The 10,603-nt window shown below is 42.4% G+C and overlaps 2 pseudogenes; one reads left to right on the top strand and one right to left on the bottom strand.

Annotated features, from left to right (window-relative positions):
* The first annotated feature begins 1,155 nt into the window (after window positions 1-1,155).
* On the top strand, window positions 1,156-2,240 carry LOC129526227 (uncharacterized; annotated as a pseudogene).
* Window positions 2,241-9,024: 6,784 nt separating this feature from the next.
* LOC101154534 (large ribosomal subunit protein uL23-like) lies at window positions 9,025-9,701 on the bottom strand (annotated as a pseudogene).
* Between the last annotated feature and the right edge of the window lie 902 nt (window positions 9,702-10,603).

Raw genomic sequence — 10,603 nt, 5'->3', positions numbered from 1 at the left:
TATTCCCACATGAATCTAAACACGACTCTGCTCTTAGTAGCTATGTGACCCTGGGAAAGTCACTCAATCTCCCTCAGCTAAATCTTATCGTGTGAGTAATGAGGAGAGAGTTGTGATTTGTATTTAGTGAATAATAACGAACAAAAGGCATTTAGCTTTCTGGAACCTGGTATGTAGTAGAACCTCATGAAATACTAGCTCTGTTGATAAAACTAGACTGAAAGATGCTTTCAAAGTCAACAACAGTTTGAGGCAGTGAAGGACGTAGAGGAGAAGCTGCTGCTGCAGCCTGTAGCTCCTGGAAGCCCGTTTTGTCCATGATTTAGCAGGAATGCATTACCCTTCCATGAGGAGGCACTGCCCACAGAAACCAAGGCCATACTTTGAAGACAAACATGTCTTAATAGCCTTTACATAAAGTAATAGTCAAATACAAATAATAATTTATTATTAGTAATAATGTGAAATTATTAACAGTACCCTAACAATAACTGTAACCCTAAACCCTAACCCTCAACCCCAACCACAACCCCAACCCTAACCCTACCCTACCCTAACCCCTAACCCCAACCCCTAACCCTAACCCAACCCTAACCCAAACCCTAACCCTATCCCCTAACCTTAACCACTAACCCTAACCCTAGCCCTAGCCCTAGCCCAAACCCTAACACTAACCCCAACCCCAACCCCTAACCCCTAACCCTACCCTAACCCTACCCTAACCCCTCACCCTAACCCTTAACCCTAACCCTTAACCCTAACCCTAACCCTACCCTAACCCTACCCTAACCCTAAACCCTAAACCCTAACCCTAACCCAACACTAACCGTAACCCTAACCCCTAACCCCTAAACCCTAACCCCTAACCCTTAACCCTAACCCCTAACCCTAACCCCTAACCCCTAACCTTAACCTAACACTATCCCTACCCTAACCCTAACACCTAACCCCAACCCTAACCCCAAACCCCAAACTCTAACCCTAACCCCTAACCCCTAACCCTACCCTAACCCCAACCCCAACCCCAGCCCCAACCCTACCCTAACCCTAAACCCTAAACCCTAAACCCCAACCCCAACCCTAAACCCTAACCCTAACCCTAGCCCCTAACCCCTAACCCTACATGAGTAATATGACTGTTATATTTTGGGTGTCATGTGTGCATTAGGAATGCTGCATTGGTGTTGCGACGCTGCAGTTGGACCCTGCAATGCAACCCCTCGCCTTGCCTTGGGAGAATCTCGGTGCACAGGATTCAGAGAGGCTTTTGCTTTCCCGTTTTCCACACTGAACCGTTCTAACTGGTCTCTGACCTTGATTATTCAGGGCTGCAACCGGGAAAGATTTTATTCACCGTCGATGCGGCCCCGAGTTGTCCCAAAGCCAGGCAGTGCCCCCAACGTCTGTGCTGAGGAGAATGCTGCTCAGCCTTTACGGTGCCCCCCAGGTCTGTGCTGAGCAGAACGCAGCTCCGCCTTCGCGGTGCCCTCAGTCCGCCCGCTCGGGTCTGACCTGGGAAGAACTCTGCTCCGCCTTCGCAGTACCCCCGAAGTCTGCGCAGACGACAACGCTGCTCCGCCCTCGCGATGCTCTCCGGGTTTGCGCTGAGGAGAACCAACTCCGCCCTCGCAAAGGCGGCGCGGCGCTGTTGGGGACACGCGGCGCAGGTCATAGACGCACGCCGGCGCGTCCCCGGAGGGGAGGGGTCGCTGGGCGGGCGGGAGTGAGGCGCGGCGCAGGCACAGAGACGCACGTCGCTGGGCTGAGGGTGGCGGGGCGTGTTGCAGGCGCACAGTCGCACGCCGCCGGGCGGGGAGCGCGGGGGTGGCGCGGTGCATGCGCAGAGACACACGTCCCCGGCGGCGCGGCGCAGAGACGGGTGGAACCTGAGTAATCTGAAAAGCCTGGTTCGGGCGCCCCTTGCTTGCAGCCGCGCACTAAAGGACCCGCTTGCCCACGGTGCTGTGCCATTGCGCCCCCTACTGGCGACTAGGGCAACTGCAGGGCCCTCTTGCTTACAGTGGTGTCCAGCGCCCCCTGCTGGCGCCGGGGCACGGCAGGGCTCTCTTGCTCGCAGTATAGTGGTGGCACGCCGCTTGCTGGCAGCTAGGGACATTGCAGGGCCCTCTTGCTCACACTGTAGTGGCAGCACACCCGCCTGCTGGCAGCTGGGGACACTGCCGGGCCCTCTTGCTGGCATTGTGGTGGCTGCACGCCACATGCAGGCAGATGGGGACTAGGCAGGGCCCTCTTGCTCCCGGTGTGACGGCTGGCGTCCCCTACTGGCCGCCTCCTGCACCACTTAAAGTCAGAGCACCAGTTGTTAATCCCCATCAGTTCCGTAAATTAAAACTGAAAAGGAGCTATTACTGGGGAGAGCTGATGTCCCAGTTATTAACTTGGAAGAAAGCTTTTCACCAAGAGGCAGTACAAAGATGGAAGATAACTTCATTGAAAAGAAATACAGTGTAAAGAGCTTATTGTAGAAAAATAGGGAGGAGTGGGCTGATAGTGCATGAAAACAGCCTAAGAGTCCTGTGCAGGGAATTTTATTTTGGACTTCTTCACATTCCTGCCTCTGTCTCAAGTATCCGCCTGTTTTCTTTGGTTTTCCTGCTACTGCATTAGGTCCCCGACTTGCCCCACTTAGGCTTGTGGGACCTCCTCACTGTTGATTGAGGTACATGTGTGGTGATCAATCCAAATCCACTCTGGCACCAGCCTCCTTCCCACCATCCCAGGCAGGCTGACAGCGGTCATGTTTGTATCTATTGCAGCTGCCTGTTTTGAATGTCTTTCTCTGCCCTACTCTGTACTTACGGTGCCAGGTTTCTCTTAAGAATGTCCCCTTTGTCCTTCTTATCAGCATGTAGCTAGCAATATTCTGACATTTTTATTGCAGAGTGAATGATGATTGGGGCATCTTAAGAGAAGTTCTAGGGTGTTTCTGCGTAGGTACCTCTTCTCCTTCCTAACCGCAATTGACAAGTGCCCATCCACTCCAGCACTAGAGATGCTACTAATATGTGCATTTTTGGTGGTCCCTCCAGGTGAGCCTTCACAGACTTTCCCTTTTCCAGGAGCTCCCCCTCCTGTTCATGTCTAGCTAGCTATCTACTCTAACAGAGCCCACTATCCTGTGTCTTTCCCAGAAATAGTGAGGGAATGATTAATTGGAAACCATAAGAAATGATATGCATGTAGATGAAAACTTTACAACTTACACAAATAATCACTCAAAATCATCCTTACACTAAAAATGCAAAACTATACAATTTCTAGATGAAACTATAGAGGAAAAGCTATGTGCCTTTGTGTTTGGTAATGAATTTTAACAAATGACACAGAAGGTTGATATACACAGAAGAAATGACAATGTGGATTTCTTAATATTTACAGTTTATACTCTGGAAGAGACCTTGTTAAGAGAACAAAAAGACAAGCCACATATTGAAGAAAATATTTGCAAAATGCAGATCTGAGAATTTGTATTCAAAATATATAAAAAATTGTTAAAACTAAACAATAAGTTAAACAGCCCAATTAAAAATGCACACAGATCTGAACAGACACCTCACCAAAGAAGATCTACAAATGGCAAGTAAACTTACAAAAAGATGCTCAGCATACTAGAGAACTGAAAACCACAATACGATAGCACAGCTGGTCTATATCTCTTAGAACTGCTAAACTGTTTTAAAAATGACAAATTGCTGGAGGAAAAACAAGAACTGTTTTCATTGTCAGTGGAACGCAGTGTATAAGACCAAAATATGCCACCCCAAAATATAATGGTAGGAAACCAGAATATGAAACCCCAAAATATGTCCCTTTGGCTTAACAATTATTCCAAGCTGATTATTTTGAAAAAAAAAATGCTAACAAAGGAAGCTCTGAAAACAGAGTAGAAGTTACACTCGTGTAAGGAAAACTTACATCTATAAAGGAAATCCCCATTTAAAAGCTACCTCTCTGGACACCAAGAAGAGAAGGATAACTAAATCACTACAGAGTCTTATCAATGAAGAATGCATGGACTTCAGTCTGCATAACATCCTTACCCTTGTCTACTGTGCTTTTGCTGGCTAACTCCCAACTCACCACTGCACCTCAAATCTTCTTTCTTTAAGTTGAAGATAGTATTTATGCTTGAATTGAAAGCCACCTGTTGGAGATTTACTCATTTTTTCCTGAGTAGCTCCCATGTATCCATAAGGTGTACATGTTTTTAAATTTTTCTGTTTTTCTCATTTTAATCTGTCAGTTTTTACAGAGGGTCCCATCTAAGAATTCCAAAAACATAGAAAATTTTTTTCCTCCCCAATACAAGTTGGGCAGTCTTTTCTAAAGCTAAACAAGTCTCACCTTACAATCCAAAAATCACATTCCTAAGTATTTTGACAACTACTTTGATGTTATTTCCAAACAAAAGCTACCATGCAATTATTTACAGAAGCTCTATTCATAATGACCAAAGGGAGAAATAAAGGAATCAGAAAGTCTTAAAACAGATGACTGTGTGGGAATCCACTCAGACATCAAAAGTTGTTATACAGATTATTTAAATGACAACATTTGAGATACTGAAGATAAACAAAGAAATCTTACCAGAACTTACTTTATCCAATTAAAGCAGAGCTCCCAGAAAAATACAACTGCCATTAACCCCATCCAAAGAGTTTCTTGCAAATTCGGCTGCCATGGAGACAGCGTACTCTTTCCCATTAGCAATGATAAATGAAAATGAAATCCTAAGCTCCCAACTGACTGAACAGACCCACTCTTGGCTGAGGGGAGCCCAGAGTAACTTTCAAAACTGAGTTCTCAGCTTTGCTAGGATGGGATGATGGGGGTCAGATACACAGCGTTATACCCCCTCCTTTGCTAACCATGATGAGGCTTTCTTCCCTAAGGATTTAACAGAAACCAGCCCTTTCAAAGGCTCCACCACTGATATCAACCTCTCCTTTCTTGCCTGATAAGAGACCACCCATGACGGAGAGGTTCTGGCCAGCATATAGAGGATGCACAGAGCGAGTTTTCATGTCCTCGGCTTCACCTGTTAATGTCAGATGGCTGAAAACTCCACCCTGGGATCATGCTAACACTGCCATTTTTTGTACATGGGACCCATGAAGAAGCAAGAAACTCAATTGTGCATGCATGCATTTCTCCTTCCGTAAATATTCATGACTCCTCCTAGAGCTTATTAAATAAATGTATTTGGCCATTCCACTCAGCATAAATTACTATATCCTTTACCTCCTCCTTGAAGCATCTGTTTCTGGCTTCTGGCTGCAGGCTGTGCTTCCCAGCCTGTCGGGAGGACAACCCTTCAGGCAGCAACCCTTTATAGGAAATAAATCTCTCATTGGGTTTGGTCGCTCATGCCTGTAAACCCAGCACTTTGGGAGGCCATGGCGGGTGGATCACCTGAGGTCAGGAGTTTCAGACCAGCCTGGCCAACATGATGAAACCCTGTCTCTAGTAAAAATACCAAAAAAATTAGCCAGGTGTGGTGGTGGGCATCTGTAATCCCAGCTAATCAGGAGATTGAGGCAGAAGAATCGCTTGAACCCAGGAGGTGGAGATTGCAGTGAACCAAGATCACACCATTGCACTCCAGCCTGGGCAACAAGAGTGAAACTCTGTCTCAAAAAAAAATAAAAATAAACATAAAAATGAAAAAATGTCTCCTTTCCAAATTTATGAACCTCATCATTCTTCTGTTGACAGCATTAAAAGGTTCAAAAAGACCTTTCCATACTCTCCCACAGAAGCCCTAGAAATTGTCATTTTGTTAATCATTTTGGATGCCTGAGAACTTGTAATCCAATGAGTAGAAATGTTGGTACCCCATTTATGGCTGTCAACCTGCTAGTTCTCAGGAGTTTGTATAAGCCTAAATCTGAAAGGATCTCATCCCATTAGGACCCGTGTCTCCTTTTCTGTTGCCTTTTCCCACTGGTTCTGGCAACAGGGGTCTTTCTTTCTCCTTGGCTATCTTTGGATATGGGGGCTCCATCTTCTGTGCCACCTTAGGGAATGCCTTTTGCATGCATGGCTAAGTCATTAAAAAGCCTACAGTTTCAGTAACATTTTGAGTGAGTACTCTCTGAAGCTGCATTGGAATCTCAAGCTTCTTTGTCTGGAAGATAACTCTTCGGCTACAAGTTTCTTATCCCAGCTTTGGTTTTGAGGCCTCTCTGTTCTCCTCTTGGGTTGGAAGTTATTCCTGGCTTTTTGTTTCAAACTGTCTCTGTGATCTTGAACTTGCTCCTTTCATGGGAACTTCTCAGTTGACTAAATTCTCCCTTCTCAAACCTCTGCTATGTGTTCCACCAATATGAAACTAATTCTACTTCCTTTCCTGTTTTTACTAAGAATTATTTAGAAATTTAATCGCTCCTTTGAGAAAATTTTTATCTTCCAAATTGACTCCTTTTAGACTTTTCCTTTCCCAGTTGAGTCTCTCAACTCCCTGTAATCACTGAAACTTTAGGCACAGCATGCCATGCCTTGGAGTGTTCTCCATGCTCTCAATGTGCTAAATAACCTGCAAAAGCAAACACCTGGGGCTGAAAAATGACATAGAAAAAAATTTTATTTCTCAGCCTCCATAAGATTGTATGTCCAAACAAAAGAAAATCTTAAAAATCTCCAAAAATATTGGTGAGACAAAAGCTTTGGCCCTCATATGAAGAAGATAAAAACTTGTTCCATTTTCCAGATACACAGTTATAATACAAATATAAAATTGGGCAAAGACAAAAACCAAGTCTTCTATATAAACTAGTGAATTTAGTATTATTGTAATAACATTAGTCAGGGTTCTCCAGAAAGGCAGAATCAATAGGATATATGTAGATAGATAGATGAGAGAAGACTCATTAGGGGAATTGGTTCACATAATTATGGAGGCTGAGAAGTTACACAATAGCCTGTCTCCAAGTTGGAGAACCAGGAAAGCTGGCAGCATGGCTCACTCCAGATATAAAGGACTCAGAATCAGGGAAGCCAATGGTGTAACTCTGATTCTGAGGCCAAAGGTCTGAGACCCAGAAGTTCTGATGTCAAGGGCAGGAGAAGAAGGATGTTTCCATTTCAGAAGGAGATAGTTCACCTTTCTTCTTCCTTTTTGTTCTATCTGGGCTCTCAACCAATTGGATGGTGCCTGTATTCATCCATTTTTATACAGCTATGAAGAAATACCTGAGTCTGAGCAATTTATAAAGAATAAAGAGGTTTAATGGGCTGACAGTTCCACGTGGCTGCAGGGGCCTCACAATCATGGCAGAGGGGAAGCAAAGATGTCCTTCTTCACATGGCAGCAACAAGGAGAAGTGCTGAGCCAAAGGGGAAAAGCCCCTTATAAAACCATCGGATCATGAGAACTCACTCACTGCCATGAGAACAGCATGGCAGTAACCACCACCATGATTCAATCACCTCCCACCGTGTCCCTCCCACGACATGTAGGGATTATAGGAACTACAATTCAAGATGAGATCTGGGTGGGGACACAGCCAAACCCTATCAGTTCCCATCCACACTGGGTCATGGTTATCTCAGTGTCTTCCAGAAACACCCTCACAGATATGCCCAGAAATTGTGTTTTACCAGCTATGTGTGTCTCTTAATCCAATCAAGTAGATGTCTAAATTTAACCACCAGAATATTTATGCCTGATTCATGGCTGAAATTGTGTTTGACCAGCTATGTGTGTCCCTCAATCCAGTCAAGTAGATGCTTAAAGTTAACCATCAGAATATTTATGCCTGATTCACGGCTGAAATTTTGTTTGACCAGCTATGTACGTCTCTCAATCCAGTCAAGTAGATGTCTACAATTAACCATCAGAATATTTATGCCTGATTCATGGCTGAAATCATGTTTGACCAGCTATGTGTGACCCTTAATCCAATCAAGTAGATGTCTAAACTTAACCACCAGAATATTTATGCCTGATTCATGGCTGAAATCATGTTTGACCAGCTATGTGTGTCCCTCAATCCAGTCAGGTAGATGCCTAAAATTAACCATCAGAATATTTATGCCTGATTCATGGCTGAAATTGTGTTTGACCAGCTATGTGTGTCTCTTAATCCAGTCAGGTAGATGTCTACAATTAACCGTCAGAATATTTATGCCTGATTCATGGCTGAAATTGTGTTTGACAAGCTATGTGTGTCTCTTAATCCAGTCAAGTAGATGCTTAAAGTTAACCATCAGAATATTTATGCCTGATTCACGGCTGAAATTGTGTTTGACCAGCTATGTGTGTCTCTCAATCCAGTCAAGTAGATGTCTACAATTAACCATCAGAATATTTATGACTGATTCATGGCTGAAATCATGTTTGACCAGCTATGTGTGTCCCTTAATCCAGTCAAGTAGATGCCTAAAATTAACCATCAGAATATTATGCCTGATTCATGGCTGAAATTGTGTTTGACCAGCTATGTGTGTCTCTCAATCCAGTCAAGTAGATGTCTAAACTTAACCATCAGAATATTTATGCCTGATTCATGGCTGAAATCGTGTTTGACCATGTATGTGTGTCCCTTAATCCAGTCAAGTGGATGCCTAAAATTAACCATCAGAATATTTATGCCTGATTCATGGCTGAAATTGTGTTTGACCAGCTATGTGTGTCTCTTAATCCAGTCAAGTAGATGTCTAAAATTCACCATCAGAATATTTATGCCTGATTCATGGCTGAAATTTCAGGATGAAAGCTTTGAAATCTCTATTTGTGTTTGTATATCTATTAATGTATGTAATGTATATGTGATATTTTCTTAACTCCAGATAGCATTGCAAAATTCATTTATAAAATCCTCTAAAAGTGCTCTATTCTAACTTTGCTTGGAAAAAAATAAGCATTTATAAATAAATATTCACCAAACTCCTAGAAATATAGGAACTGATCAAATGTTTTTTAAGTTAACACGATTTGGATAAAACTTAGTTAAATAAGATTAATATAATATTTTTGGTGTAATAAAACAACTATGTCTTCAAAGTTATCACTATTGAATATAAAACAAACATAAATTCCTATTCTGCTTGAGTTCTAGTCAAATAAGCTAATATTATACTTACTAGAAACGTAAAATCTTAGAGCTTATAGATTTGGTACTAATTAATTTGTCATTCTTATGAAAAACCTCATTTTTTTATGGTGAAAAGATACACATATATTTAGAGTTAGCCAGCTGGACTCAGTTTAGATGATCCGAATTTTGTTGCAACATCCAAAGCATCATAATCAGGAGCCAGTCGAACATATGCCTACTTCTCTTTATCAGGACAAATCAGGGTGGTGACCTTGGCCACATCACTGTCACAGAGCTTCTTCACAGCCTGTTTGATCTGGTGCTTGTTGGCTTTAACATCCACAAAGAACACAAGCATGTTGTTTTCTTCTGTCTTCTTCATGGCCGACTCAGCGGTCAGCAGAAACTTGATGATAGCATAGTGGCCAAGCTTTTTTCTCCTGGGGGTGCTCTTCTGAGGATATTTGGGCTGCCTCTGGAGTCGCAGTGTCTTGGGCCGCCTGAAGGTGAGTGACATGCGGATCTTCTTTTTTGCGTGTGGCTGTGGATACCTTTCAACACTGCCTTCTTGACCTTTAAAACCTTCACTTTGGCTTTGGCTTTAGGAGGGGCAGGAGCTTCCTTCTTCACTTTCAGTGCCATCTTGTGAAAAGCAAAAAACATTATTTCAAAAATAGTTTGTTTACAGTAAATCTGCCTAATAGTAGTTTCCAAAGTACTTTTGGTAATTTTTAACCTTAAAGTTAAGCTAAGTAAAAGATTTGCATTAAATATCTAGACCATTTATAAATAAGATACAATACTAAAACATTTATTACTGAACATAAATGATTCAAGTTTATATAATTTTGCCTTGCTATTTTTATAGAGAGACTAAAGATATTTTGGCCCGTTAATAAACATCTTTTTTTCTGCCACACTGAGAAATTGTACTATGAGGAAACACATCCCTCTAGATGTTGGGAGATGGTATATTCATACATTTTCTAACCTACTATAGAATGGTAATATATGACAGTTTATAACTCTCTACTTCCTAGTTTTCTCTGGAAAATAAAAGATTACTAAGTATTAAAATCATAATCAATATATGTAAAGAAAACTACTAGAAATAATAGAATAACTAGAAACAACTCTACACAAAGCATGCAAGAAAAGTAGGGCATGTTTTGCAAGTAAAGTAGGATGTATTTTTTATAAGGAAAACCATACATAAGATACAAATAAAAAGAGATACCTAACCATCCCTGTGTTATATTTGTATGGGTACAATATTATGTTTTCAGAAATTATATAAAATTCCTGGAAATTTGTCAATGTCCTCCTTATCCATGCTATGTGCCAGTATAGAGTAATGAGTCATAATTCCAATTATTATTTTAAATGTTGTACCAGGTGCAGTGGCTCACGGCTGTAATCCCAGCACTTTGGGAGGCTGAGGTGGGTGGATCACAAGGTCAGGACATCCAGACCATCCTGGCTAACCTGGTGAATCCCCATCTGTACTAAAAATACAAAAAATTAGCCAGGCGTGGTGGCAGGCG

This window comes from Gorilla gorilla, chromosome 14 (assembly GCF_029281585.2).
Source record: "Gorilla gorilla gorilla isolate KB3781 chromosome 14, NHGRI_mGorGor1-v2.1_pri, whole genome shotgun sequence".
Taxonomy (NCBI): Eukaryota; Metazoa; Chordata; class Mammalia; order Primates; family Hominidae; genus Gorilla; species Gorilla gorilla.
This window is presented reverse-complemented; position numbering and strand designations above follow the sequence as displayed.